Consider the following 27,310-nt stretch of genomic DNA (forward strand, 5'->3'; position numbering starts at 1 on the left):
GTGTGCAGTGTTAAAAGAAGGCAGCAAAGCAGGCCCCCACCACAGACACTCTGATTTGTCTCCTCCTGCAGCCCAAAAGGAGTTGGATATTTACCAGGCCAGTGAGCTGGCTATGGGTCATGTAAACCACAGTTCTACTCAGCCCTTCCAAAAGGTTCACCGAGGACATGGGTGGAGTCTCTACTGCCCGTCCGCCAATGACAACGTCCAAGAATGCAGCCACACAAGGTCCCACGCTGGGACCTTTGTTTATTTTATTGTTTTATTTATTTCATTTATATCCCACCTTCTTCTCCAAGGAACTTAAGGTGGCATATATAGTTCTACATCTCCACATTTAATCCCCAAAGCAACCCAGAGATGTAGGTTGGGCTGAGAGGTAGTGACTGGCTCAAGATCACACCCAGTCAGCTACATGGCTGTGTGGGAATTTAAACCCAGGTCCTAGTCCAACACTCTTGATCCCTACACTACACTGGTTCTTCACTTATGGTGAAAGGCAGGTAAGAAAGTGAAACTGTTACATTATTATTTTAAACATGCAGCAAGAATAGAAGCAGGTCTACATTTTTAATAGTTAAGAGGGGGGGGACCACCAATATATGCCAATGCACACTTCTTCATACAGGTTCCTTGCTACTCATTTACGTTTAATAGTGGCTCTTGCACATTACATATTCTATTGAGGGGAAGTGCCATTTGCTACTTCCTCTTAAGGTTGTAATTTGCTCACTTGAATCTCTTCACAGTCATAACAAAAGTCTATTTGCAGATGCCTTTTCCAAAATGTGGGAGTGTACAAATGGAGTTATCTGTACAAGGCACGGTTTATTGGGGGATAATCCATCAAGTGATTTACCACAGGACCACAGGCGCCAGTCTGTCTGTTTACACATCTTCCTTGTTGGCATGAGTGATGTATAAGTCAAAGGTTAATGTATACTGACGTTGGGGAGAATGCTTAATAAAGAAGCTGGGGTTGAGAGAAATCTCAGCACTCTCAGCACTTCTCGGCATACTTTTTGCATCTGCGGATCCCTCTCTGTCTCAACTTATTTCGCACCATTGCTGGCTGGTTTTCCGACAAGTGGTGCCCCTGTGTGAGGCAAAGTTCTACGCCATTGTTGAAAGGACGCACGTCGTGGTCCTGCATCAGCTACTCACCCGCCCGGCAAGGGCTTCAGGCGCCTATCTCATCTTCGGATCCCCGGTGAGTAGCTCCCGCTACTGCTTATCTTTCTCTTCCTGCATTACAATGGGCACTTCGCTTTCCGTGCCACAGAAACGTTTTCTTAAAGACTTAAAATACCTGCTGACTTCTAACAATCAGCATGCCTCAGAAGACGATCTTATTGCTTTCATTCACACCGTTAATGAGCATTGCCCATGGTTTCCGGAGGATGGAACTTGGGAATTAGATTTTTGGGACAAACTAGGTGAACATTTCCATGGTCATCCCAGCATTGGGGTGTGTGTCTTAACTACGTGGGGAAAAATAAGAGCATGCTTGGCACTAGTCACGCCAAAGAATATCTTTCTGGCAGCTGCTCCAAGGCTCCCCTCTGCACCGCCCGCATCCACGCCTCCCCCACCAAAGCCTTCTGTTTATCCGGCATTGCCTGCCCCCATGCCTCCTGGTCCGCCACCGGACCCACCTAATTTAACTCCGCCAGGAAAACAGCAACTTTCTTTGTCTGCCACCCCACACCCTCCAGCTTATGTCTCTCAGGTTTTGCCTGCATTTCAAAGTACCATGCCCACTGTGAAGCAGGGGGGGGGGGATACTACAAGGCTCCAGGAATCTCTTAAAGCAGCAGCTCCTTTGTTGGCGTTTGATTCTACTGAAATGTCAGCTGTTTTTCCTGTGATCGTGCCTGCAGGACCCGGGGGTGGGGCCCCACAGCATGAGCAATTTGAACTTCGCTACATCAAAGAATTGTATCAGTCAGTAAGAGACAATGGATTGCATTCCCCGTATACTCTTGGTCTCTTTGGCACTATTTTTCAACAGCAATTATTGCCAGAGGATATTAAACTACTGGCTCGAACAGTGCTTAAACCAAATCAAATGATAATTTTTATGCAAAGTTGGACCTGGGCTTGTCAACGCCGAGTCCATGATATCCAAACAAACTTGAATAATGCTGCTCAGGCAGCACATGCCGCTGCCATTGCAGCTTTGGCAGCAGGCGCACCTCCCCCCCCTCCCCCTGTCATGTTAAATCCTGCAGACGTCCTGGATGGTCTCACAGGAGCTGGGAATTTTTTAACAACTGCGCAGCAGTTGGCTCTGGATCCTCAGTACTGGGACGCCACAACTTCAGCAGCCCAGGAAGCTTTGATGTCTGTTCCTGATGAGAAGTTAGAAAAGGGGGGGCGATGGGGGAGTGTGCGGCAAGGACCCACTGAACCTTATGGCGCTTTCATAGATAGACTGTACAATACCCTCAAGCGCCAAGTACAGGATGTAGCAGCACAAGAAGTAATCATCAGACAATTAGCCTTTGATAATGTCAATGATGACTGTCAACAAGCTCTGCGCCCGCTGGTGGCTACACCTAACGTGGCAATAGCGGATATGCTGAAAGCTTGCTAGTCCGTGGGCACCGAGAGCCATAAGGCAAAATTGCTTGCCGCTAAAGACATTCCTGAAACATGGGTGCAACAACTGACAGAGGATCTCACCTCTGCAGGGCTTAAAATCGCCCCGGAAAAAATTCAACACACCCTGCCTATCACATACTTGGGACACAAGGTTACGCAACAAGCAGCATCCCCTCTGATACCGCAGTTGCATTTTCCAGCGGTACTCTGGCTGGTGGATCTACAGCAGCTATTAGGACATTTGAATTGGGCAAAATCATACATAGACCTGCCAACATGTGTATTATCACCTTTGTACAATGCCCTGAAAGGACACAAGCAACCGGCAGACATCATACCGGTAACCCAGGATATGGAATCAGCCCTGGCAACGATTAATCACCATTTGCAAAAATCTATGGTGGACCGCCTGGATTCCACAGGACCTTTGTCATTGGCAGTCTTTGCCACCAAACTACTGCCTACAGCAGTTCTTTACAGGCCATCAGACTTTTCCCAATCTCGCGTCTGCCTAGTTGAATGGCTACACTTGCCCCATACACCACCGCGAAACGTATATACTTCTCCAGCTGCTGTTATGGACATTGTTATCAAGGGAAGACAACGTGCTGTGGCATTGACAGGAATGGATGTGGAAGCTATTTTCCTACCTTTTTCACAAGACGAGGTTCAGCATTTGCTAACCATGTCCACTTGTACTCAGGTGGCATTAGCAGACTTTGTTGGAAGGATTTTACACAATCCACCTACTGACTCACGACTTACTTTTCTTTCCTCTGTCTCCTATTCCCTCCGTTCCCTGTGCTCCCCCACCCCCATCCCCTCTGCTCTCACCCTCTTCACAGATGGGACCAAGACGAGGGGGGTGGTTGTGTGGCGGGAGGAGGGGGCGTGGAAAACAAGATTTACTACGGAGCAGAAATCCGCTCAGCGTTCTGAATTGGCTGTGGTGATTTTGGCATTTGATCTGTTCCAGGATGTGAAGTTTAACCTGAATGTTGATACTCAGTATGTCTCCAGACTTTTAACATCCTTGTCAGTGGCATACATTACCCTGCTCTGGATGATGATTTTGTTGCAATTGTCTCTCTCTCTGCAGCGTCTGCTACAAGCTCGAAGCCACTCCTTTTTCGTGGCCCACCTGCGCTCTCATTCTAACCTGCCAGGATTTCTGGCACATGGAAATGCTGTAGCAGATGCTGCTTTGAAGCAAGAGCAGGTCTTTTCTTTGTTTTCTGACCCTCTGCTGAGCCATGCCACCTTTCATCAATCCGCCAAGGTTCTAGCCAAGTCTTTTCAAATACCAATTTCTCAGGCACGGGACATTGTCTCGCAATGTTCTTCTTGTTCTAAAGCCCCTACCATGATTCCTTTTGATGCTGTCAATCCCAGAGGGATTGCCCCTCTCTCAATTTGGCAAATGGATGTCACTCTCACCCCGTTGTTAGCCCCTTTTTCGAAGCTGCACCTCACAGTGGACACGTCTTCGGGCTTCATCTGGGCGACGCCCTTAAAAGGGGAGACAGCCAGGCATGTAATACAGCACACTCTCCGCTGTTTTTCGGTTATGGGAAAGCCAAGCAGCATCAAAACGGATAATGGCCCCGCGTATATTTCTAAGCGATTTTCTGATTTCTGTAAATTGTGGAATGTGAAGTTAACTCATGGTATTCCTTTTAATTCTACAGGACAAGCAATTGTTGAGCACTCAACTTTTAAATCTCTGCTTTTTTAACAACTGAGTGGAAAGAACGCTCCTATTGCTGAAATACCTAACATTGTGCATCAAGTGCTTTTTACTCTCTTGTACCCATATAATAAGCAGCATACTCCTGCAGAATTACATTTTAGAAAAGAGGAGGAGCTGCCTCGCCCCCTTGTGTCTTTCAGGAAACTTCCGGATCCAGCATGGCGTGGACCTGTACCGCTGATTACCTGGGGACGCGGACACGCCGCGGTAGACATCGATGGGGACCCCCTGTGGGTACCAGCGCGTTGTGTACGGCCCTGGCGTTCACCTTCTGCAGTTGCCTCGCCTTGCCTAGCGGAGACAGACCTTTCTACACTCTTTCTGGAGGACAGCGCCTGTCACCCGGTCTGAACCACCATTGCACCTGGCGGCATCGTGCTCTAAATATGGCTGCACTCCGTCAAGATCACCTTCCATCTATTCGATCTGCAAGCCATAATCGCTCTAGGCGTGCTGCCATTTTACAGAAGTATCAAAGACCTGACTCTTATCATTCCATATGGAATAATAATACCTATGTACAGGATATTTCTCAGTTTGCGAAATTGCTTAACTATTCCGATTGTTGGATTTGCTTACATATTCCCCCGCAGTCAAGACACTCGGGTATATTATTGCATGGTATTCCTATCAATGACTCTTTTAGAATTAGTAATAATATGAGAGATAATCGTATTAGTTCACCCCCTGTTATATTATCATTATTAGAAGTAGCTCCACGATGTTTTCGTTTTAATCACGATAGTAGCAGATTACAAGGTAACAATTAATAATGTTACCAGATACATGACATATTACCAACAGGCTACATGCCATGATTTTCATTCATGGTTTGATTGGATGAAGAAGAGTTGGAGACCCACATGCGTATTACAACGAAATCTGTGGCTTTTGTGTGGTAAGAAAGCATACAAAGAGATTCCCTCTGCTTTTTCAGGGACTTGCACTTTAGGGGTAGTGATACCACTGGCGTATAAGTTGGATGCCCTTCCTCGCACCCGCTTGCGCAATAAACGCGAAGTCAATGCCCCTATAACACAATATACTGATACTCAGATAGCTCGTAGTATTTTGCCATTATTAGGAGTAGCAATGAATTATAGGGATTTGCATCACTTAGCTAATTGGACAGAGGCTTTGTTCAACGACACAATTAAAGGCATGAAATTGATCAATACAGAATTACAGGATGTAATTTTAGCCTCGAAAAGAGGCGTATGTGCCTTAATACATAGTCATTGTTGCATGTATGTGCAAGATAATGGTCCTAACATTACTCATACTATACAAGCAATGGAAAACTTGGTGGCTGCACGGCCCTTGCAACCTGCCGTGGGTTTTGATCCATGGGAATGGCTGCTGTCTTGGTTGCCTAACGGTGCCTGGATCAGGAAAACACTTTTGACGGTTATAGGATTAGCCTGTGGCTTGGTTTTGTTATGTTGCTGCATTCAATGTTTACCCTCCCTCTTTGGTCAATGTATGACCTGGTTTCAGGCTGCACGCCCCTCCACTGGAATTTCACGTGGAGCCTTCATTGCGAGGTATCAGCGACTCCCTATCGAGGCTTCCGATGAGTTGATTAACCCTGTTGCTTAAAAATAAATAGAAAGAGGTGATGTGGGAGTGTACAAATGAAGTTATCTGTACAAGGCACGGTTTATTGGGGGGTAATCCATCAAGTGATTTACCACAGGACCACTGGCGCCAGTCTGTCTGTTTACACATCTTCCTTGTTGGCATGAGTGATGTATAAGTCAAAGGTTAATGTATACTGACGTTGGGGAGAATGCTTAATAAAGAAGCTGGGGTTGAGAGAAATCTCAGCACTCTCAGCACTTCTCGGCATACTTTTTGCATCTGCGGATCCCTCTCTGTCTCAACTTATTTCGCACCATTGCCGGCTGGTTTTCCAACACCAAAATTATACAGAAGGAGAAAAACACTGGCATGCACAGAGATATAAGTTCAATTAAGTTTGGAGGAATTAAAGAACCTTTTAATGAGGGTGAAAGAGGAGAGCGCAAAATATGGTCTGAAGCTCAACATCAAAAAAACCAAGATCATGGCCACTGGTCCCATCACCTCCTGGCAAATAGAAGGGGAAGAAATGGAGGCAGTGAGAGATTTTACTTTCTTGGGCTCCTTGATCACTGCAGATGGTGACAGCAGTCACGAAATTAAAAGACGCCTGCTTCTTGGGAGAAAAGCAATGACAAACCTAGACAGCATCTTAAAAAGCAGAGACATCACCTTGCTGTCAAAGGTCCGTATAGTTAAAGCTATGGTTTTCCCAGTAGTGATGTATGGAAGTGAGAGCTGGACCATAAAGAAGGCTGATCGCCGAAGAATTGATGCTTTTGAATTATGGTGCTGGAGGAGACTCTTGAGAGTCCCATGGACTGCTAGAAGATCAAACCCATCCATTCTTAAGGAAATGAGCCCTGAGTGCTCCCTGGAAGGACAGATCGTGAAGCTGAGGCTCCAATACTTTGGCCACCTCATGAGAAGAGAAGAATCCTTGGAAAAGACCCTGATGTTGGGAAAGATTGAGGGCACTAGGAGAAGGGGACGACAGAGGACAAGATGGTTGGACAGTGTTCTCGAAGCTACAAACATGAGTTTGACCAAACTGCGGGAGGCAGTGCAAGACAGGAGTGCCTGGCGTGCTATGGTCCATGGGGTCACGAAGAGTCGGACACGACTAAACGACTAAACAACAAAGCTTTTGCTCTTACTTTGTCGAATTTACCCAGGTAACTCTTTGTGCGGGGGGTCTCCTTCTTCAGAACTGGTCATGGCCAGCTGCTGCAAAAGTCTCCCAACCTAACAATGGGAAACAAGTTAAAGACAGGATTGCAATACTACCACAAAGAAAGAAAGCCGCCGCCACCCTCTGTTGAAACTGGATGAAAAATAACTATTCATACTCAGCTTGCACAAAGTCTGAGACATTACAACCGTATTTTCTTTCCAAAAATTAAAAACAATTACATTGAAAAGTTCCACAGCAAAATGCCTGTACAGAACTTCAATTTCCCTTACAAAAACTTTGGCTACCTCACATCAGCTTTGCTTCATCTCAAGTGGAACCTACACACGTATAAAAACTGTTCTGAAAATGCTTTATAAAGGCGTTTTTAAAAATACATTGAATTTCCCATAAAGCTCACCATCTAGTGTCACACTATACATTCCACTTAAAATGTTTCATTTGCAGATGTATAACTGAGTCCTCAGTGGCAAGAACAGTTGTGGGAACCTGGAATGTTTGCAAACTAATTTTCCCGCTAAGCCACAGTTCCCAGCCTGAATGAAACTTGTTCATTCTATTTCCATCCATACTTAACAGGTGCCAAAAGATTATGGCCAAGTGTTTTATGTGTGGTTTTCACATAAACACAGAATAATCATCTGGCAATAAATATGACATCCAGCTTTTATCATCTAGAGTTGGGATGAACCAAAAGTCCATCAAAACCAAGCAGGCATCTATCCATCAACCTGCACTGAACCCATAAACATCTTTATATAAACACACAAAATCCCAGTTTGTCTTTTGGGTCTTGCTGAACTTGCTGAACTGCAGGGTGTCAGCTTCTTCTGTAGAGGGCATTCACACACAGGGAATGTAGTATGACAAGGACCTTGCAGGAGCAGGAAGATAACAGGTCGATATCAAAAAGTGTCCATTTGTGTGCCTATAGGAGGCCTTGAATTCTACAGTACAAAGCAGAAGGCTGCAATTGAAGCAGGTGTAAAGATTGTAGCACAATTCGTTTTTCAACTGCAGGCCTTCACATGAGTAAAGAAGCAAGAAACTCTTGGTGGGGGGAGAAGAAAACACACAGAGACTTCTAAGCACTCATTAGATAAGCAGTCTTATCCCTGCAGCTGTCAGAGGCCTGTCCTTTATTTTTGGAGTAGCTGGATGCCCATTGGTATAACAATGGTCATCCAGCTACTCCAAAAATAAAGGACAGGCCTCTGACAGCTGCAGGGATAAGACTGCTTATCTAATGAGTGCTTAGAAACTAGTGGGCCAGCTGCAGCAGGTTGGCATCGCTCCGTACACAAGTCCCTCCTTCTTCCATTCCTGCTCTTCTCTGAATACTGGACACCTGACCACCAAAATCTGATCTTATGCCTTCATGCATTCTACACTGCAACACCCATGCTAATCCCCTCCCCCACAAAAGCAGGATGGGTAATGCAAAAGTAACACACGCTTATATGTTGTGTGATGTGTGCTCTGTAGAACTAGGCTTACCCTGAATATTCATGAAGTTTCTTAAAGGTGTTTTGTGCTAGGTGTAACAAAACAAAAAAAGTTATTACCTCCAGAAACTATCTCAAGTATGGCCAGAGTCACAAAACAAATAAGCAAATAGATCACTAGCCTAGTTGCCAGCTAAAGGAGAAATGTCTATGTGTCTTTCAACAGTCTTCACATGCCTAGAACTACCACTCTAAACATATAACATACACACCACCTCTCCCTCTTAACATCATTCAAAACTGCAATACGGTAAAGTTTTAGGCACTTGTAACTTTCCCTTCACAGCTCCGCTCTGTCTCTCATTTCCACCTTGTTCCTTGGGAGCAGAGATCTATTCTATGCTGTCTAAGGAACTCTCCACAAGGTGCCATCTACATTGATGTTGCTGTATGAACACCAGCATTTTAAAGCTGGTCAGCATGGCACAAATTAGACTGGCACACTAACTGTCCTTGGAAGGCAACCCAGAAAATGTACCAGTAAATTTCACTGAAGGGTATTCCAAGTAGCAGGGCTATTGGTGGATCTCTTGATTTTGCCCAAAGGGTACAATGAAGTTGTTCTCTCCTAGCTTACAAAAACATCAAAACAACAAATGCTTTTCAGTGCTCAGGCGTGTATTTAAAAGTATCCTCCTTGTAAAGATCTAGTGCTATATTGTCTTGTAAACACAGACCTATCACTTCTACTGTATACACACACTTTCCTTGTAAAGGATACTGTAAAACCACATCCCCCTTTTTTAAAAAAAAAAACCCACATCCCTCTTTAAAAAACACCTTTTTTACAATAAAGTGGTTATTTGAGCTCAAATGCTCAGGGGTAGGTAGTGCTAGGAGAAATAACAGTCAACACCACCTTATCTCAACAAATGAAAAATACTCTTGGTAGCACAACTGGCAATAAAATAAAGCAACTTGGATGCTGTCCCAGTTCTTTTAAGCAAAGAAGAAAGACGCACACTATGACAGTTGAGTTATCTGCAATATAAGCAGGGCTGGAAAGGCCACTCCAAGCACCTGGGTCCCTAAAAATATATATAATGGCAGTTAGAAAATTTATTTTACTTTTGTCCTGGTCTATATAGGGTTGATGAATAACAACCTAACTGTAGGAATCTGAAAACAGCCTAGGGCATGGGTAGGCAAACTAAGGCCCCGGGGTCGGATCCGGACCAATCACCTTCTAAATCCGGCCTGCGGACAATCCGGGAATCAGCATGTTTTTACATGAATAGAATGTGTCCTTTTATTTAAAATGCATCTCTGAGTCATTTGTGGGGCATAGGAATTCGTTCATCCCCCCCCCCAAAAAAAAATATATAGTCCGGCCCACCACAAGGTCTGAGGGACAGTGGACTGGCCCCCTGCTGAAAAACTTTGCTGACCCCTTGCCTAGGGTAAGGGTTTGTAAGCATTAATTCTTGCAACAAATGAGGACAGCCATTCTTCACACTTCTGGCGTGGCTTTAAGCAGTGGGAGTTCCCCTCCAGCCTTGCCATTCGTATGAAAAAGTTAGAAACCCATCTACTTGTACAGTAAAGTAAAAGAAACTTTCTACTTTATTGGGAATATTGCAAGATTTTGGCCGTATGTTTTATTTCTGTATTATACTGTTGTATTTATGTTGTATGTTGTATGTGAATGTGATTGTTAAATAAGGAATTACACTGCAAAATAAAGTTATTTCCTCAAGTTTGTGTAGCATTTGCTTCTCTGGCTCCTAGTCATCTGACATAGCTTTTCCTCTAGACCCACAGACGAAGTCCAGAACAGTTAACAGCTCACTAAATAAAATTTGCCCAGAGAAAACTGTGAACCACCAGCTAACAGGAAGGCTGAAGAGGCTGCCTGCAAACAACTGGTCTCACCACTTGCAAGCAGAAAAGGTGGATGCAGCACCAAGGATGGAAAAAGATGGGATTTAAAAAGTATGCAGGGCAGCCTTCCCCACCCCTGTGCCCTACAGGTGTTCTGTGTTACCATTTCTATCAGCACAACTATGCTGATGGAAGGTATAGCACCAGGTTGGTATAGGGTTTTTTTGGGGGGGGGGCAAAGGTTTCTGGACATAGCTGCCAAGTTATCCCTTTTTTACAGGGATTTTCTCTTATGCTGAATAGGCTTCCTCGCGAGAAAAGCGAAAACTTGGCAGCTATGTTTCTGGATTACCTTGGCATTTTTACTGCACTATTCCTCTTGACAACATTCATCTACAAGTCTTCTTTCTGAGCTAAAGAGGATCAAGAATGCCTGAACCCACCACCCCCGCACCCCAAGAAACCTTAAAGTACACTTTGTTTCTTAGACGACACAGCACCTTTCTCTATTTTCTTGGTACTACAGACTAATATAGCAACACGATGAGAGAGAGAGACAATATATATTTTTGAAGACTGTTATACCTGCATTAGGTTGAACCTTGCCACTTCATTGATTGGGGCATCAGAAATAATCCCATACTGCTCTGGGTTGACCACGGCAGGACAAATGAAGCAAGTCAAGAGAAGGTCCGTGCACATGGCTCTCACTTCTCCAACATCAAGCCTGTCCACCAGCTTGGCCTCGTTGGATTCTACCATCTCCTGAACTTTCTGCCTGAACTTTTCTGTGCCCTTTTCCCCAAAGAGCTTCTCCTGCTGGGTGGGCGAGAAGCGGTCAATCAATTTGCTGGGGTCGGTTTCCAGGTGGTCTTCATCTTCAACCAACAGCTGCATGATGGGCTCATGCAAAGTGGCAGTGAGGAAGAGCTTGGCTGAAAAGAGCCCCTCGGAAAAGAGTTTGAACAGAATGCTGAAGGCACAGGTGCCTCTCTTTAGGAGCCGTCTGGGATTATCACTTTCCTTGAGTTCAAACTCAATCAAGTAGCACAAGACTTGGAGGAGGTAGCTTTCGTCTTCTGGCATAATGCAGTTGCCATAGATGGAGGTGAAGACGGTGTGAATGACACTCTGTGTGTTCTCCTGGTTGAGCTTCTCTCCAGCAACCAGGCACGGTGCAATAAGGCGAGGGTTTTCGTGCAGCCTGTTAAGGAATTCTCCATAGGCTGTCTCTTGAAAGCCCAACTGCTTGTACCCATCCACAAACATTGTGTCCTCCAAGACCTTGGCATGCTGGCAGCATTCAGCAGGTGAAGCTTCAGCACTAGGAAAAATATAAATATATATAGAAACCATTTAGATCACCCAAAATCTTAATTTCTCAACGTCTACGAATAGTCATGTGACAGTCAATGGAAAGACACACACACCCTTAGAGAGAATCTCCTAAATATTAAGATCTCAAAGTCCCATCTATGAAGAGATGGCCACCAACTCAAGACACAGGTAAGTCTTCTCAGTGGTTGCAAGAGGGCTATAAGATACACACCCAACTGCATCCCTTTGACTCAGCTCAAAGCTACGTTTTCTTTATGATTGCTCAAAAGTTCTGTGCAACTTGAAAGCTTACATTTGCAATGTGTGGTTTCTGCAGTGTTTCAGTGCATAAAGCACTGTCCAATTTCAGATATTAGCATTTCTATTTCTGTATGTACCAGCAGTTACCTAGTTATGATTAGCCGGTCCAAGTTAATCCTCTGCTGTTTGGAAATCCATGCCGTGCGATACAGCTTTTCAGCAGTCTTCAGCACCTCAGCATTCAGTCTCTGAATCAGCTGCTTTTCGGAGTTCACATGAAGCCGTTCCTGCTTGAGGTGATGAGCAAATGTGTGAATGTCTAGCTTCACCATCTTCAAAGGGGGGCAGCAGGATGTTGGGTGACTTGCTGTGAAGGAGAAACAGAATGAGATCCATGGACAAGGAAGGGTTCAGTCAATCCACGGTACACTGATTGAATGAACCTGGGACCACCAGTGGCTAGCATGATTTGGCAGAAATAGCTGGGATATGCCAACCCCAAGCACCCTCTTACCCCTTTAACTTAAAAGCTAGGTGTGAGGGACAAGGGATACAGGGAAGTCCCTCCCATCTTAAGTTCCAGCCCATCCCCAAGCGCTGGAGAGAGTAGGGAGAGCTCTGCCTCCAGCGGAGAGTCAGGAAGTGGTGTCCGAGGCTCAGGCAAGGTTGCGGAGCCCATGCCCCAGGTGGGACAGGATGTTGGGCGCACGGGGGGAAGGCCAATCCCCCCAACTCCCGAATTGCGATGCAAACATAGGGGGAAGAGGTTGGGTCTCCCAAAGCTTCTATGCTGGAAGAAAACGCGCCAATCGCCATTCGGAGGTTCTGACACCTCACCTTAAGCATGTATATAGATCGTTCTGACCACTGTAAATAATCAGCACTTAATAAAAGCCTAAAAAGACTATGCTGGAGTCGTTACTCTAGAGTAGCCACATCAGGCCCTCTGACACTAGGGAACCTGTCATGTTCAGTTTATCAAATCTAGGCAGCAACAGCAACATAATGATTTAATACCTGGCTTCTCCGGAAATTAAAAAGTGAAGAGAATAAAAATGAAAGTCTGAAGCAGCCCAAGTATCAAGTTGAGTGTGAAATATATGGAATGAAGCAGCAGTTTTTGCAAGTATGCATCAGGGAACACAGCTCCAAAACTGAACATACCTCAGAAATAATTACAGTGGTACCTCTGGTTAAGAACTTAATTCATTCCGGAGGTCTGTTCTTAACCTGAAACTGTTCTCAACCTGAGGTACCACTTTAGCTAATGGAGCCTTCCACTGTTGCCACACCGCCACCATGTGATAAGTTCTTAACCCAAGGTACTTCTTCCAGGTTAGCGGAATCTGTAACCTGAAGCATTTGTAACCCGAAACGTTTGTAACCCGAGGTACCACTGTACACAAATTAGGCAGTTCAGCGTTTTCTTCAAGGGAGAGCAGAAAGAAGAAAAATGGGCACAACGCTGGCATGGCTTGCTGGCTTTCAGGTAATTACATGATCCTCGTGGAAGCGTTAGCCTTTGAGAAAAGTAAGACACTGTGCACTCTCCACTGTCTCAACCAAGACCCCCCACCCCACCCCCCCAAAATCCAACATATCAACCAGCCACATAAAACATTTCAAGCTGACCAGAAGGTGAAATGTTTTACCGCATCCAACTATAAGAGATCAGATTTTCTATCCAACTGAGTTGTACTAAGAGAAGACCCTCTAAAATTAATGGGTCTAAGATAGTCAAATGTCCATTTTTTCCAATGGGTAGGTAGTGAGTAGGACTAACAGTGGGTACAAACATGTTTGATCCTGGGGGCCTCAGCTGGATCAAAATGTCTGGCTGCTTGAAGCTGAAAATCCAAAATCTGCCTAGCCCCACTCCACCAATAAACACACAGGATAACATACTGGGAAGACGACAGCAGGTTCTCCACTGAAATGGTGTGGGAACTGTGCTAAAGCTCTACTGTGCCATTATTCATTTCAAAGGATACTATCTTCCTGTTCAAGCCCCGCTGAAACTTATGGGAGCAAGGATTTATTTTTCTACCCCAGATGAGGTAGGAGTCTTTCACTCCAAACCCTTCTAAGTGCTCAAAACTCACCCATCTGAGATGACCACCTCTGCCTTGCCTCACTGTAAGACCACTTCTGGTGGGGCCTCAATATTTGAAAGACAAAAAACTGAGCCCTGGGCTCCATAAGCTAAACGTTCTCCCACTCCCCAGCTTTAAAAAAAAAAAACATTCCCCATCTCCCATGTTCACCTGTACGTCTGCCAGTTACAGACCAGAACAAGACATCAACCCTATGTTGTTTTGGAAGTGTTTAAAAGTTGGCTGTGTGAATAAAAGTGATACTTGAATTCAGTGAAATGGGAAGCCCAAGGGGAATTTTAAAAAAAAATACTGTCAAGATGACTGTGTGCTTTGGTCTCACTTTCACTGTTGCCTAAGTAGATATTGAGAGAACAGTCTGCTCTGGAAAATCCTCTCGCTAAGTAAGAATAATCGCTGCAGTCCATGGCAGTTCCTTCTCTCATCAGGTTTCCAAAACAAATATTACAAATGGTTTTACATGCTGCACTTGTGTTATGCTAGAAAAATAGTTGACTATACACTTGTTTTTAAACAGAGAGTGGCATGAAATGTGTTGGCAGATTCTTTAAAAAAAAGAACATAGTACAACCGCAGTATCAGTTAAGGAGTTCAACTAAAAGGGGGGAAATATCTATTTGGCAATTCTGCATGAAAATCTGAAATAATTTGCTTTTGCATTGTTCATATTTTGCGTTCAAAAGGCGAAAACAACCACCCCCTGCACTATAGCACTGTCAGACGACCTCAGCACCAAAAAGACAACCCAAGATTAATTATTTTAAATCACACGATCCAGAAGGCCGTAAGTACATTAGGCCACATGCATAAAGAGCTTTTGCTCTTCGCAACTGACAGTGTAATGGATTTCTACCACTTGTGGTTCTCAACAAGTTTTCTTCAGAATTACCTCACTGAAGTCTTCTTGACTAGAGTATGGTAGACTAACATTTCAAGCACAATTATGTGATGCACTAGGACAATACATTCAAAACCTCCAACCTCCAGGGAGGTTCCTCTTCAATAAGCTCAAAAAATTGCCCCTTGTTCCTGAAGAAAGGTTTGAAAACCACTACCGTACATTGTGCAAATAAATCTGTACTTACGATAAGGTGCCTGCTACATGTCCCAAATGTAAGAATCAGAGATTGCATTCTAACAATATGTTAAGTGCTACAGATTACTTTCTAAAGTGATCCCAAGGGCATAAAAAGGATGGCCAATATGATGCCCTATACCAGTGATGGCGAACCTATGACACGCGTGTCAGATGTGACACGCAGAGCGCTCACTGCTGGCACACGCCCCATCGGCCCATTCGCGCTGTTGTTGTTGTTGTTTTCCCCCCGTTTGTTCGCCTGCTCCTCCTACAGCTTGTCTCCGCTAGAGCTTGTCTCCACTGTTAAAACCCGGATCCTTTTGTTGTTGTTGTTGCTGCTGCTGGTAGCCAGAGATTGGTTTTTTAACCCGTTCTGTGCTGGGTTTTTTGGCGCTTTGGCAGACTATGTTGGTGGTGCATGTTAGTTCCATCGAAGGTATTATTCGTCATTTATTTCTGTTCTCTTTCTCCCCCCAAAAAGTGCAGCAGCTTTGGGGCATCCCCCCAAAGCAAAGCAACTTTTGCACCCCCCAAAAAAAACCTCCAAAACTTTGGTCAGCAGCTTCCCCCAACAACCTCAACAGCTCTGGGCACTTTGTGATAAATAAGGGTTTTTTGGTTTGGTTTGGTTAAATAATTAGTTTTTGGTTTATTAAATGCAGTTATATATTACAATTATACATTTTTGTTATTTAAACTATAAATATCGCAAAATTATGTTTTCTTTCTCAAAGTGACACACCACCCGAGTTATGCTCGGTTTTTTAGCAAATTTTGACACACCAAGCTCAAAAGGTTGCCCATCACTGCCCTATACTATAGCATGGGTAGGCAAACCAATGCCCGGGGGCCGGATGCGGCCCAATTGCCTTCTCAATCCGGCCTGCAGACAGTCCAGGAATCAGCGTGTTTTTACATGAGTACAATGTGTCCTTTTATTTAATATGCATCTCTGGGTTATTTGTGGGCCCTGCCTGGTGTTTTTACAAGAGTAGAATGTGTGCTTTTATTTAAAATGCATCTATGGGTTATTTGTGGGGCATAGGAATTGGTTCATTGATTTACCCCCCCCCCCCAAAAAAATGATGGGCTTCCGTGGCTACCCCTCCCAGTGGTCACTGCCATTGGCCATGCTTGGTCTGCAACAAGATCTATAGGGCAGGGGTCAGGAAACTTTTAGCAGGGGGCCGGTCCACTGTCCCTCAGACCTTGTGGGGGGCCACAGAAGACAGAATCGGGAATCAAGAAGACCTTAACAGACTGGAGAACTTGGCCAAAACTAACAAAAGGATTTTCAATAGGGACAAATGTCAGGCTCTACACTTAGGCAGGAATAACTAGCTGCACAAATATAAAGATGAGAGACACCTGGCTTGCCAGCCGAGGCCTCCTGGCGAAAGGACAACGTTCGGCGGGGGGAGGCGGGCCCGAAGCGGCGGAACACCCCCCCCCCACGCGGCCCGGTCCAGGCCGAGGTCGCAGCTACGTTCGGGGGGGGGGGGGGAGGCCAAAGTTTGGGGATGCCTGGTCTTGGGAGTTGGCCACCCCTGGAATAGCTGTTCAATTTTCCTTTAGTCAATATTCCTCTAGTCACTTGGAGAAAGACTCCCCTTTTGAGCCTCTCTCAAATAACAAACATTTGCGCACCTCATTCTCATATTTGTCATGTTTAAGATTGATCAGGTTCAACATGGTTTCTTTATACTAGAAATTTGAAACAAGTTTTCAGTTTTAACTATGCACACTTAAGAAGGCAGTCTGTGGATGTTGTGGCCAATTTAAACACATCTCTTATCCACTTGTAGCTGGAGTTTATGAAGTGAACATTTTTCAGGTTTCAAACTATTTTCAAAGTTTGAGCAAACATTTTCAAAGTTACAACTCTTTCCTCCCAATATTTGAGTTGATCCCCATGTTTGAGTTGATCAGACTGCAAACCTGGTTCTTTTACACAATTTTTTTTGAAGCAAGCTTGCAATTTTTATTAATTTAAGATGGCACCATGCCAATTTAAACACACACAAAAAAGCATCCAGGTGGGAAGTAAGCACCACCTGGGCTTCCTTCCCACAGGGAGACTGAGGGGCAGGCAGGGGTGCACCCATTTTTCTATCACAGCAATTGGGCTTTGGGTAAATCTACCAATGGAAATCTGGTCACTCTCCAAATGGGGAAATGGACACTCTCCGAAAGGGAAAGGGACACTCCTCCCACACAATTTTTTTCCAAAGGATCCACAGCAACCTCCCTGCCTCTTACAATGCTAATGTTTCTGAGTTCTACTGGACGCTTGCACAGTGCAATGCCAGGTCGGACTCAGAAGAAGGAAAAGGAGGAAAATAGTAGGTGCCCTTGCTTTTCCCATTCACCGGTCATCTTTTTTTTTTAATTAAAAGTTTTAAAATAAGCTTTATTAGAATTCATATTCACATACACATACACACTCAAAAAACAATAATATAAATGATAAGTAAATCAAAACATACAAAATCATATATACTGAAATAATAATGAAGATATAACATAAAAATTAACCTAAACTTAAGTTCAACTTAAATACTCATAATCATAAAGGAATTAAGAATACAGAAAAAGAACATTAAAAAAAACAGACCAAAAATCATGCATACAAGTACTCATTCATTCCCATAATATAACATGACATACATAAGTGAACATAAGCAACATACTTTCTCAATTAGCCACCTCTTTACATAGTTATGTAAAGTTGTCCTTTTGGTATCCTTGGATATCAAAGAATAATAGGGTATAGTGGGAAAACGGATGGGGAAGGCAGGGAAGAGGGGAGGCAAAAAAGGGAGAGAGAGAGAAGAAAGAAACTAACAATAGTAATAATGGTATTAAAAAAGAAAAAGAAAAAGAAAAAAAAGGAGAAAAGAAAAGAAAAACACACACAAAAACCAAAAGCGACAACAATTAAAATTAAACTATAAAAAACTTCCAATTGTCGACTTAACGCTTATTCATCCTTTTCCTCCTTTACTTGTTTTCGCCTAATTCCCTAATAATGGTATAGCCTCTCCTTATCTGTAATAAGTTGCTCTCTTCATGCATTCTTTAAGTTAAGCAAATCACCAGCTCCGTTTTAATACCTTCTTTTTTAAAATAATCTTCCACTAATTGCCATTCTTTTTGGGTCTTTTGTCTAGGTACATTTCTAATTGCTGCCGTCATTTTGGCCAAATTCATGTATTCCACCATTTTAATTTGCCACTCCTCCACCCCTGGTAAACCGGTCATCTCTAACAAAGATCGCGGTGGCAGGAGTGCGGCTGCACCTGGAAATTATAGGACTTTGGGAGTTATAGTTCAGTGTGGATAAAAGAAGCGTGACCTTAATAGAATTTAGAAGGAAAGGAAGAAGTCACAGACACCCATAATCTGAGCCACTCCGAAGGATTTTGGGCCTTGTGAAAGATAGGTTGAAGTGTGAACTCACTCACATATCCAAGCCTGGGCAGACTCCGAAGGGCTTAGGACCTATGAGCAAGAGAGGGTGAGGGGAAAAGGGCTTAGATGACTGCTAGAGGGGGGGAAAGGAGAAAAGAGAAAGGTTTTGGAGAATGGTTGCTGTGGATTTTTAACCCACCCCACTGTTGATCCCTATTAATACTGACTTCCGCAAGCGCGCTCTGTTTCTGGAGATTCCTTCTTGATGGGTTCGTTTTAAGGCCTGCCTGATAAAACTTTGCTTTTGCAACAGGGTCCTTCCCCTCACACAAGAGATCAAGGAAGGAACCCAGAACAAAAGAGAACCTCCACTTTTATCAGTTTTCCCATCACCAAGAAACACCCCCAAAATACATCATTCCTACATCACAGCTACGTAATCAATACCTCACAAAAAGGGAGGGTTCAAGGTAGAAATCTGAGCACCTTTGACACCTCTCCTAGTCCTCCTCTTACCCCTCCCAGGTGTGAATTCCTAAACACAAAGAGAAATTAAGAGTTTCTCAAAAGTTGATCACTATCTTTGCTTCCATTGTGAATGAGATGGCTAGAAGTCTGGCACCATTTATGGGGAAATGTCCACTTGGCAGAGCCTCCGGCTTACAGGATTATGGCTCCCAAATTGATAGTCATGTGGAAATGTGTGTGCGATTCTGGTCAGAGAGAGTCAAAATGGTGTCAGTCAGGTCTGTCTTCCTGTGCTGTTTCAGACATGTGCCTGTACATTCATGTACATGTTTATGAACAATTATTATATATATAACCTTAACATTTACAACAATACTCAAGTCGTTGCATGGGGGTGAGGTGAGTTGCAGACAATAGGGACTAATGTCAGGCTCTATACTTAGGCAGGAATAACTAGCTGCACAAATATAAAGATGAGAGACACCTGGCTTGCCAGCAGTACATGTGAAAAGGACATGATAAAGCTTTCTTCGGCCATCTCACACCCCATGCTTTTTCCTGCAAGACCAATTGCAGTCGTTAACAGTCATCAACAGGTTTACCACTCCTATCAGCCCATCACCCATTCCCACCCACCACCCTCTGTACAGTATATACATAAGGGACTGACTTCTGTTTCAGGTGTATCTGAAGAAGTGTGCATGCACACGAAAGCTCCTACCAAAATAAAAACTTAGTTGGTCTTTAAGGTGCTACTGAAGGCATTTTTAAATTTTGTTTCCACTCAGACCAACACGGCTACCTACCTGAAACTAGTTCTATGCAAAAGGCGGCCAGTTGGTTCCACCAATTAGAGCAATATTTGAAAACCAGCGAAAAAGGCAACTCAAGCCTGCAATAGTTAAACTGAATTTTTACAAAAGGAAGATGGGGGGGGGGCTTCTCCAGGCCTAAGGCCTACCTGCACCAACGTCTGACCACCCCCAAAACCAGGCCTCTGTGGCCTCCCAAAACAGCCCCCCCCCCGCGACCCAAAGAGCTCCCCAGCCGAGCAAGCAGCAGCCCGCCTGAACCTGGTGGGGTGGGGGCCTGGATTGCCCCCTCCGCCACCGCTGAGACCGGGCTCAAAAGAGGGTCGCAGAGGTAAAGGACTGCCCGCACCAAACGGGCCCGGAAAAGCCAAGGCGGGTCCGCGGCCGGGACGGAATAGTAGGCCGCGTGAAGGCACAAACCTCCGGAGCACCCCCGCGACACCCGCGAAGCGCTCCTGCCGCTAAAACACCCCCCCCCCGGTCAGCTGTTGAGCGCGATTAGGGCGCGAGGAGGGAGGGAACGCTCCCGGCAATGAAGAGGCAAAACTGGGATCGCGCGGAGCTAAAAGCACCAAAGACCTCTGCAGCTGAGACCGGGAAAAGGAAAGAGAACAAATACCGTAAGAAAGTAAGAAAGTAAAATTGAGGCGAAGGAAATTAAGCAAGCGCAATACTCAAAGCAATTAAACAAGGAAATGAAATGAAAGCAATTACCAGCGTTAGCGAGCTTCAGCCAGGATGCGCTGCACGTGGGACGCTGAGTACTTAAGCACTCGCCCCTGGCAATCAAGAAATGGATACATGCAATTTAGCCCAGCAACACTTAGCCCTCCAACCATCTTCTTCCTTTTAGTTTAGACCCACCCCTTAACACACGCAGGCTTTTCTAATCTGCCAATGAAAACTGCAGTATCAAAAGCAGAGAATACATTCTCAAACGGCCCAGGATAGCTGATTATATTCTAGTAAAGACCAAAGTTTGTTTTTCCTCTTTCTTTAAAATATTTATATACCATTTTTCTATTAAGATACAACTTCAGCATAGAAGAGTAATAAAACACATAATTGCATTTCCATCGCAAAAAGCAGGTTGTGGGAAAGGGACGGCTACCCACGTGTCGAACGTCACATGGAAGGGAAGCCTCAGCCGAATTAGTTACGCAGCTACAGAATATTGCACTCGTGACTGTCAACCGCCCCCACCCCGCCAAACATTCGTTACCACAGCGGGCAAAGTCGCCTTTAACTATGCTCCCGCAAGAGCTTTACAGACGTGCGCAGCGTTATGACATAAAGTGGGGACACAGAGAATAGAGATAGGTGTACTGTACCTACCGTAGTTCCGTGGCTAGGGAACGCATTCATTTTTCTGGTCGGTCCTAACTGTGGAAGAAGCCGCGGTTCGAACATTACTAGGTCCCCACTTCAGACGTTCAGTGAGGCTGGACGAACGGGGGTGACGAAGGGGGCATAGGCATACTGCAAAAAACCTATCCTCGGCGGCACCAACTCACTGACGATTTATACATGCGGGTTGCACTGTTGTAGTACAATAATGATGGACAGCAGGCCAGTGATGTGCATCAGGTAGAACATCTCTCCTTGCAGGTGACGTAAAAAGTGCATTTTTTTATAAACTGTGCTTTTCATAAAAACACAGCAAGATAGTTTACAAATTTACAACAACACAGCTTACAAGTTATAGGAAAAGCATCAGTAAAACTGGTTAGGAAGAGTAAATTAATGTTTATTAACAGACTGACTTATGCCTATTAAGTGAAATTTGGTTGGCTGCAATCCTAACTGAGTTAGATTTTGCATATCTTTTCATTCATTCAAGACCGATACACAAATATCCTATCTGTTTATTTAAGTTTTTGATACAGAAAACTGGTATGGTTAAAGAAAAGGAATAAATTTACAGAGCAGTGCTGTGCAATGGACATTGCAAATATAACCCTGATCTGTATACAGAAAAGTTACTGAAATTAAGCAGAAGACTAGAAATGATTTGGTATAACATTAGACCTTAAGGCATGGTCCTCTAAACTTTTTAAACAGGGGGCTGGTTCACTGTCCCTCAGACACTGTCGGGGGCCGACAGTTTTTTTAAAAATAGTTTTTTAAAAATATGAAAAAAACATATGTGCACACTGCACATATTTTGTTTGTAGTGCACAGAAAACAGGAAAATCAGTACAATATTTAAAATGAAGAACTATTTTAATCAACATAAACTTAGAAGTATTTCAATGGGAAGTATGGGCCTGCTTTTGGCTAATGAGATGGTCAATATCGCTAATGCTCATCCCTACAACCCAGCCTACACATGGATCTCCCTCACCCCCATGGCCCAGTCTACATGCAGGCCTTCCATGCCCCCATCCCCACAACCCAGCCTATAGATGTGTCTGCCCGCACACACCCATCCCCACAACCCAGCTTATACAAGTCTCCCTAACCCCCTTCCCCACGACCCAGCCCGCACCCATGTCTCCTTAAGCCCCATCCTCACGACCCAACTTGCCTGCGTATCTCCCTAACCCCCATCCACACACACCCAGCTTGCATACCTGTCCTCCAGCCCCAAATCCCCACACGCCAGTTTGCCTGTGTGTCTCCCTACTCCTGATCCCCATGGTGCAGGCTGCCCGTGTGTCACCCGTCCCCACGACTCCCGACTCACTGCGGGGGCAGCTGCAGGGCTGGGCGTCCCCTCCTCTGGAAGGCACCATTGACGAAGACACCCATGTTCACATCCACGGCACCCTGCGATGAGTTGCGCCCGATAGTCACCGTTGCCTGGTGCATCGCGAATTCCACATCACAGCCCTGCAGGCGCGCCAGAGCCGATGGCATGGCCAGGAGAGAGGCAGGCGCCCTGGGAGGTGGCGGCGAGAGTGCGGTGCACTGCAGCGCCAGGAAGGCCCTTGCACTGGGCTCGTGCTCGCCACTGCTCCCACCACTGGTTTCTGAAACCAAGTGCACATGATGTTTGCCACAATCCATCTGCATCCTGTAGCTTCTTGAGAAATATTGCTGTTTGATACATTTCAAAAAGCCATTATACATGCACAAATGGCAGTGCATGTGCAGTTGACAGCTTCATTGAATAGGAGCTTGGAGGTTTGGGATAACAAACCAGGTAATATGTGTGTGGGGGCGGGGAGCAGGTAATGGTGTGTACAGCAACATAAAACGCAGCTTGAAACACAGTGTGTGTATGTGTGGGGAAATTACCTTCCTGTATTTTAAGCTGCTAATGTGTGCATGTCATTAGATACTAGGCCTGGGATGTGACCCATCATGTTGCTAGGTGCATCCTGCATCATTCCTGGCTATGGGCCATGCTTGCTGGGGGTGGGGTGGGAACTGGGAGTTCAGCAACACTCGGAGAGTCACAACTTCTTCACTCTTCTAAGCTGATCGATCCAGATGTTTGGTTCAAAACCTCGGTCCTTTTTAAACATGATCACCTTCCTTACGCTTTCCAAAATGCCGCAACTACACGCCTGCATAACTCACTGAAATTTAAGTCAGCATCAAAATAAAACATAAACATCTGTCTGAAAGCCTGTGTTAGTTATTAAAAGCTCATGTTCTGCCATAATAAAGGTTTCTAAATTTAACAGCCCTTATAGGAGACTATGCATGTCATTTGGGGTGTCCTGGAACTTATAGCAGAGAAGCTGAATCTGTCTTCTTGCATCTGTCTTCTAAGAGGAAGATATAAGACAAACCCTTCTGCCTGAAGTAACTTTTGCAGAAAGGCAGTTTGAGGAACTGAGGCAAAGTGGTGGTAAGTAATAAGTTCTACACCTAATAGGCAAAATAAAAACCAACGAGTTGCCACGTCCAGATGGTATCCACCTGAGAGTTCTCTAAGAACTCAAAGGTGAACTTACTGGTCTTCCAAAAAGAATATGTAACTTATCTCTAGTATCATCTTAGATCTGAGGACTAGAAAGTAGCCAGTGTACGGTAATACCAATTTTTCAAAAGGGATCCAGGAGGAATTCTGGAAATTATAGGTTAGTTAATGTCTTTTGCTAAAGAGAAAATAGCACTGTGTACGGAAGAAGAAACCTTGTTGAAGCAGAACAAGCATGGCTTCTGCTAGGGGAAGTCCTGTCTCAACCTATAGAGAGTGTCAACAAGCATACTGATAGAGGTGATGTGATTGATGCAGTGTGTTGGACTTCCAAAAAGCTTTCAGCGAAGTACCTTACCAAAACCTGAGTAAACTAAACAATCATGGAATGAGAGGTGAGGTATTGATCAGGAACTGGTTAAGTAACAGAAAGTAGAGCATAGGAGCAAATGATGATGATGGCGGGATGTAGAAAATGGAGCCCACCAAGGATTGATACAGGGACCTGTGCTTATTTTATTTTGCTTTTTACTTCCCTGGAAACTCCACCCAAATACATTATGAAAAGCAGTATTCTCATACATGCACTTCAACTTCTAACAGTATATATCTGTAAAACACATTCTTATTAAGTGGTCCACAAGTTAGTAGAAACCTTTGGAACTAGTCTTTGGTTTTCTGGAGAGGACCTGTGCTTTTTAACTTGTTCATAAATGATATTAGGGATGAACAGTGAGGTAGCCAAGTTTGCTTATGATACTGAGGTGTTCAGGGTATTCAGTGGGATTGCAAAGATCTCCTAAAATATACAGTCATACCTCGGTTTAAGTACGCCTTGGTTTGAGTATTTTCAGTTTAAGTACTCTGTGGACCTGTCTGGAACGGATTAATCCACTTTCCATTACTTTCAATGGGTGGGAAAGTTCACTTCAGGTTAAGTACAGACTTCCGGAACCAATTGCGTTTGTAAACCGAGGTACCACTGTATCTCCAAATTGAGCAAATTGAGTTAATAATTGTTGGTTCAAGATTTTTTTAAAAAAGGTATATAGAAAGCCTAATTCCATGGATACCAAGATCTAAGTCTGAGGCAAGTACTCTTTGATGAGAGAACCCCAGCAGAGATTTAAAATCACAAAAAAATGCACCAAAGTAAAGCATGGAGATATGGGCTGTTAGACCTTTAAAATAAGCCCTTCCATGTTCCTTCCAAAGCTTCCCACTTCCCCTAGCATAGAAAGACCACTCATTTGGTAAGCTAAAAATGGTTTGCTTACACACTCTCCAAAGGTCAGGTTCATGTGCTTTCCACATAGCATTCAGAAAAGGTTGCACAGGCAGTAAAAGTTTAGTTGCAAAGTGGTGAAAGTCCCTAAATCAGGCACCCCCAAACTGCTGCCCTCCAGATGTTTTGGCCTACAACTCCTATGATCTCTAGCTAACAGGACCAGTGGTCGGGGAAGTTGGGAATTGTAGTCCAAAACATCTGGAGGGCCAAAGTTTGGGGATGCCTGCCCAGGGATCTGGAGTCCAGAGCATTGCTTAGCAACTGGCACGCCACTTGCTTCATCTCTTGCTGCAACAACAAGATGACGGAACTCACCTGCTGACCGATTGCCAGCACACAAGGTTCCCAAGCTGGTGGTTCCCTTGCCATTCACAGGCTCCTCCAGAGAACACGTTATCTGGTGGTGGCCCAGCTGGCGACCTTGGCCTGTATCTTCTTCAAGATGACGTAGGATGGAACAATGCCCCTGCTCATCAACAATGGAATCTTCCAGGACTTTGCACACGGGCCCCATTGCATTCCTGGGAACTGAGCAGCCTTGCACAGTGGAAATTTCCATGCCTTGGTCAAAAAAGCCTTCGCAAGTAGCCTTGCCTTCAGCTGTGGCAAAACAGCCCTTTGCAGCAGCAAAGCCTTGCCTAGCCATTCTGAGAAACTGTGCATCACAGGAAAGCTCCAAAACAGCAACAAACAACTGGGTGACACCCGGGACATTTTCAGCCTCATTGGCTCTGCGTTGTGCCAAAACAACCCCCACCTTTAGGGTTGGGCATGCAGGGATCGGCCGTGGATCCTGGCTGACTGCCAAGTCTCCATTTGGGAGCGTAGCAAACTTGCTTTCATTCCCATTTGTCCACCTTTCAGCAAAGCCTCTCAAAGCATTTGCTTCTTGTCTGCCCACAGCAGGCCACCCCCCTCTTGTCCCCCTTTCTCCCTCTTCCCTGGGAGTGGGCGTGACCACAGCATTCCATGCTGCGCCACGGGAATTTAGCAGGAGTGCTGGGGTGGCATGCCCTCTGGCAACGATGTGCAAATAGGGCAAATAAAAACCTTTGAAGCTTGTGCTGCTATCATTAAGCAAACACTCCTCCTTCTGGGCTGTCAGCTTACTCACGTTTCCCAACGATTCCTTCAGCTCAGCCTCCGGAAGAGAAGATTTACGGGTTGCCAGCGAGATATGCCAGCTGTGCCGGCACGATCTCCAAGCTGGAAGTTTTACAGCTTTCAAAACAGCAGCAACTTTTCCACAGCTCTTCTTTCCCAAACAGTCCATGGGCACTTGAAAGCTGAATTTATTGCCTCCATAACCTCTTAGCAGAGTTGTAGCAGCGTAGCAAAAACTCCTTGCCTTGCACGCTTCCTTCACGAAAGTAAAGCCTTGTTTCTAAACGTCCTTCTGAAGTTTAGATAACAGTTCAAACGCAGCTTGTAGCAGCGGAAACTTTCCAGCTTTCAGTGCTCGTGAAATAAATCACTTTCACTCCCTTGTTCATTAAAACAAAGAGATTTATTGACACCAGCCCGGACTGGACAGATCCATCCCGGCTGGAAGCTTCAACACAACAGCATAGCAACAGACAGATTGCTTACAGACAGTGTCATATATTTCAGATACACAATAGCAACAGGTACTACTTCCTGTTTCCTGTTTATACGACACGTCACAAGCCCCTTGTGATACAGGACGACTGCTGAGCTATTATCCTCAGCTCACAATTACAGTATTGGTATAGGAGCTCAACAGAGGCTTGTAAGGGCCATGTGATCTGAGCTGCAGCAGCCAGCTCAGACTTCCTCACACATTGAGCTTCTCTAGTAGAGTCAATGGGAACAATGGTAGTCTACCTCAGTGTTTCCCAACCAGTGTGCCTCCAGATGTTTTGGGACTACAACTCCCATCATTCCTGACCACTGGTCTTGCTAGCTAGGGATGATGGGAGTTGTAGTCCCAAAACATCTGGAGGCACACTGGTTGGGAAACACTGGTCTACCTAGTTCAGGCATAGACAAACTCAGCCCTCCAGATGTTTTGGGACTACAACTCCCATCATCCCTGACCCATGGTCCTGTTAGCTAGGGATGATGGGAATTGTAGTCCCAAAACATCTGGAGAGCCGAGTTTGCCTATGCCTGACCTAGTTCCTCCCAAGGTGAGCTAAGCCTGACAGGACAGCTTATAATATGCTATTAGCCCCTTCATGCATTAAGTCAGTGTTTCCTAACCAGTGTGCCTCCAG

General features: G+C 44.8%; 1 pseudogene; it reads right to left on the reverse strand.

Moving 5' to 3' along the window:
* Positions 1-26,655, reverse strand: part of LOC118078136 (GTPase-activating protein and VPS9 domain-containing protein 1-like) — a 31,215-nt pseudogene extending 4,560 nt beyond the window's left edge.
* Between the last annotated feature and the right edge of the window lie 655 nt (positions 26,656-27,310).

Source organism: Zootoca vivipara, chromosome W (genome assembly GCF_963506605.1).
Source record: "Zootoca vivipara chromosome W, rZooViv1.1, whole genome shotgun sequence".
NCBI classification, from domain to species: Eukaryota; Metazoa; Chordata; class Lepidosauria; order Squamata; family Lacertidae; genus Zootoca; species Zootoca vivipara.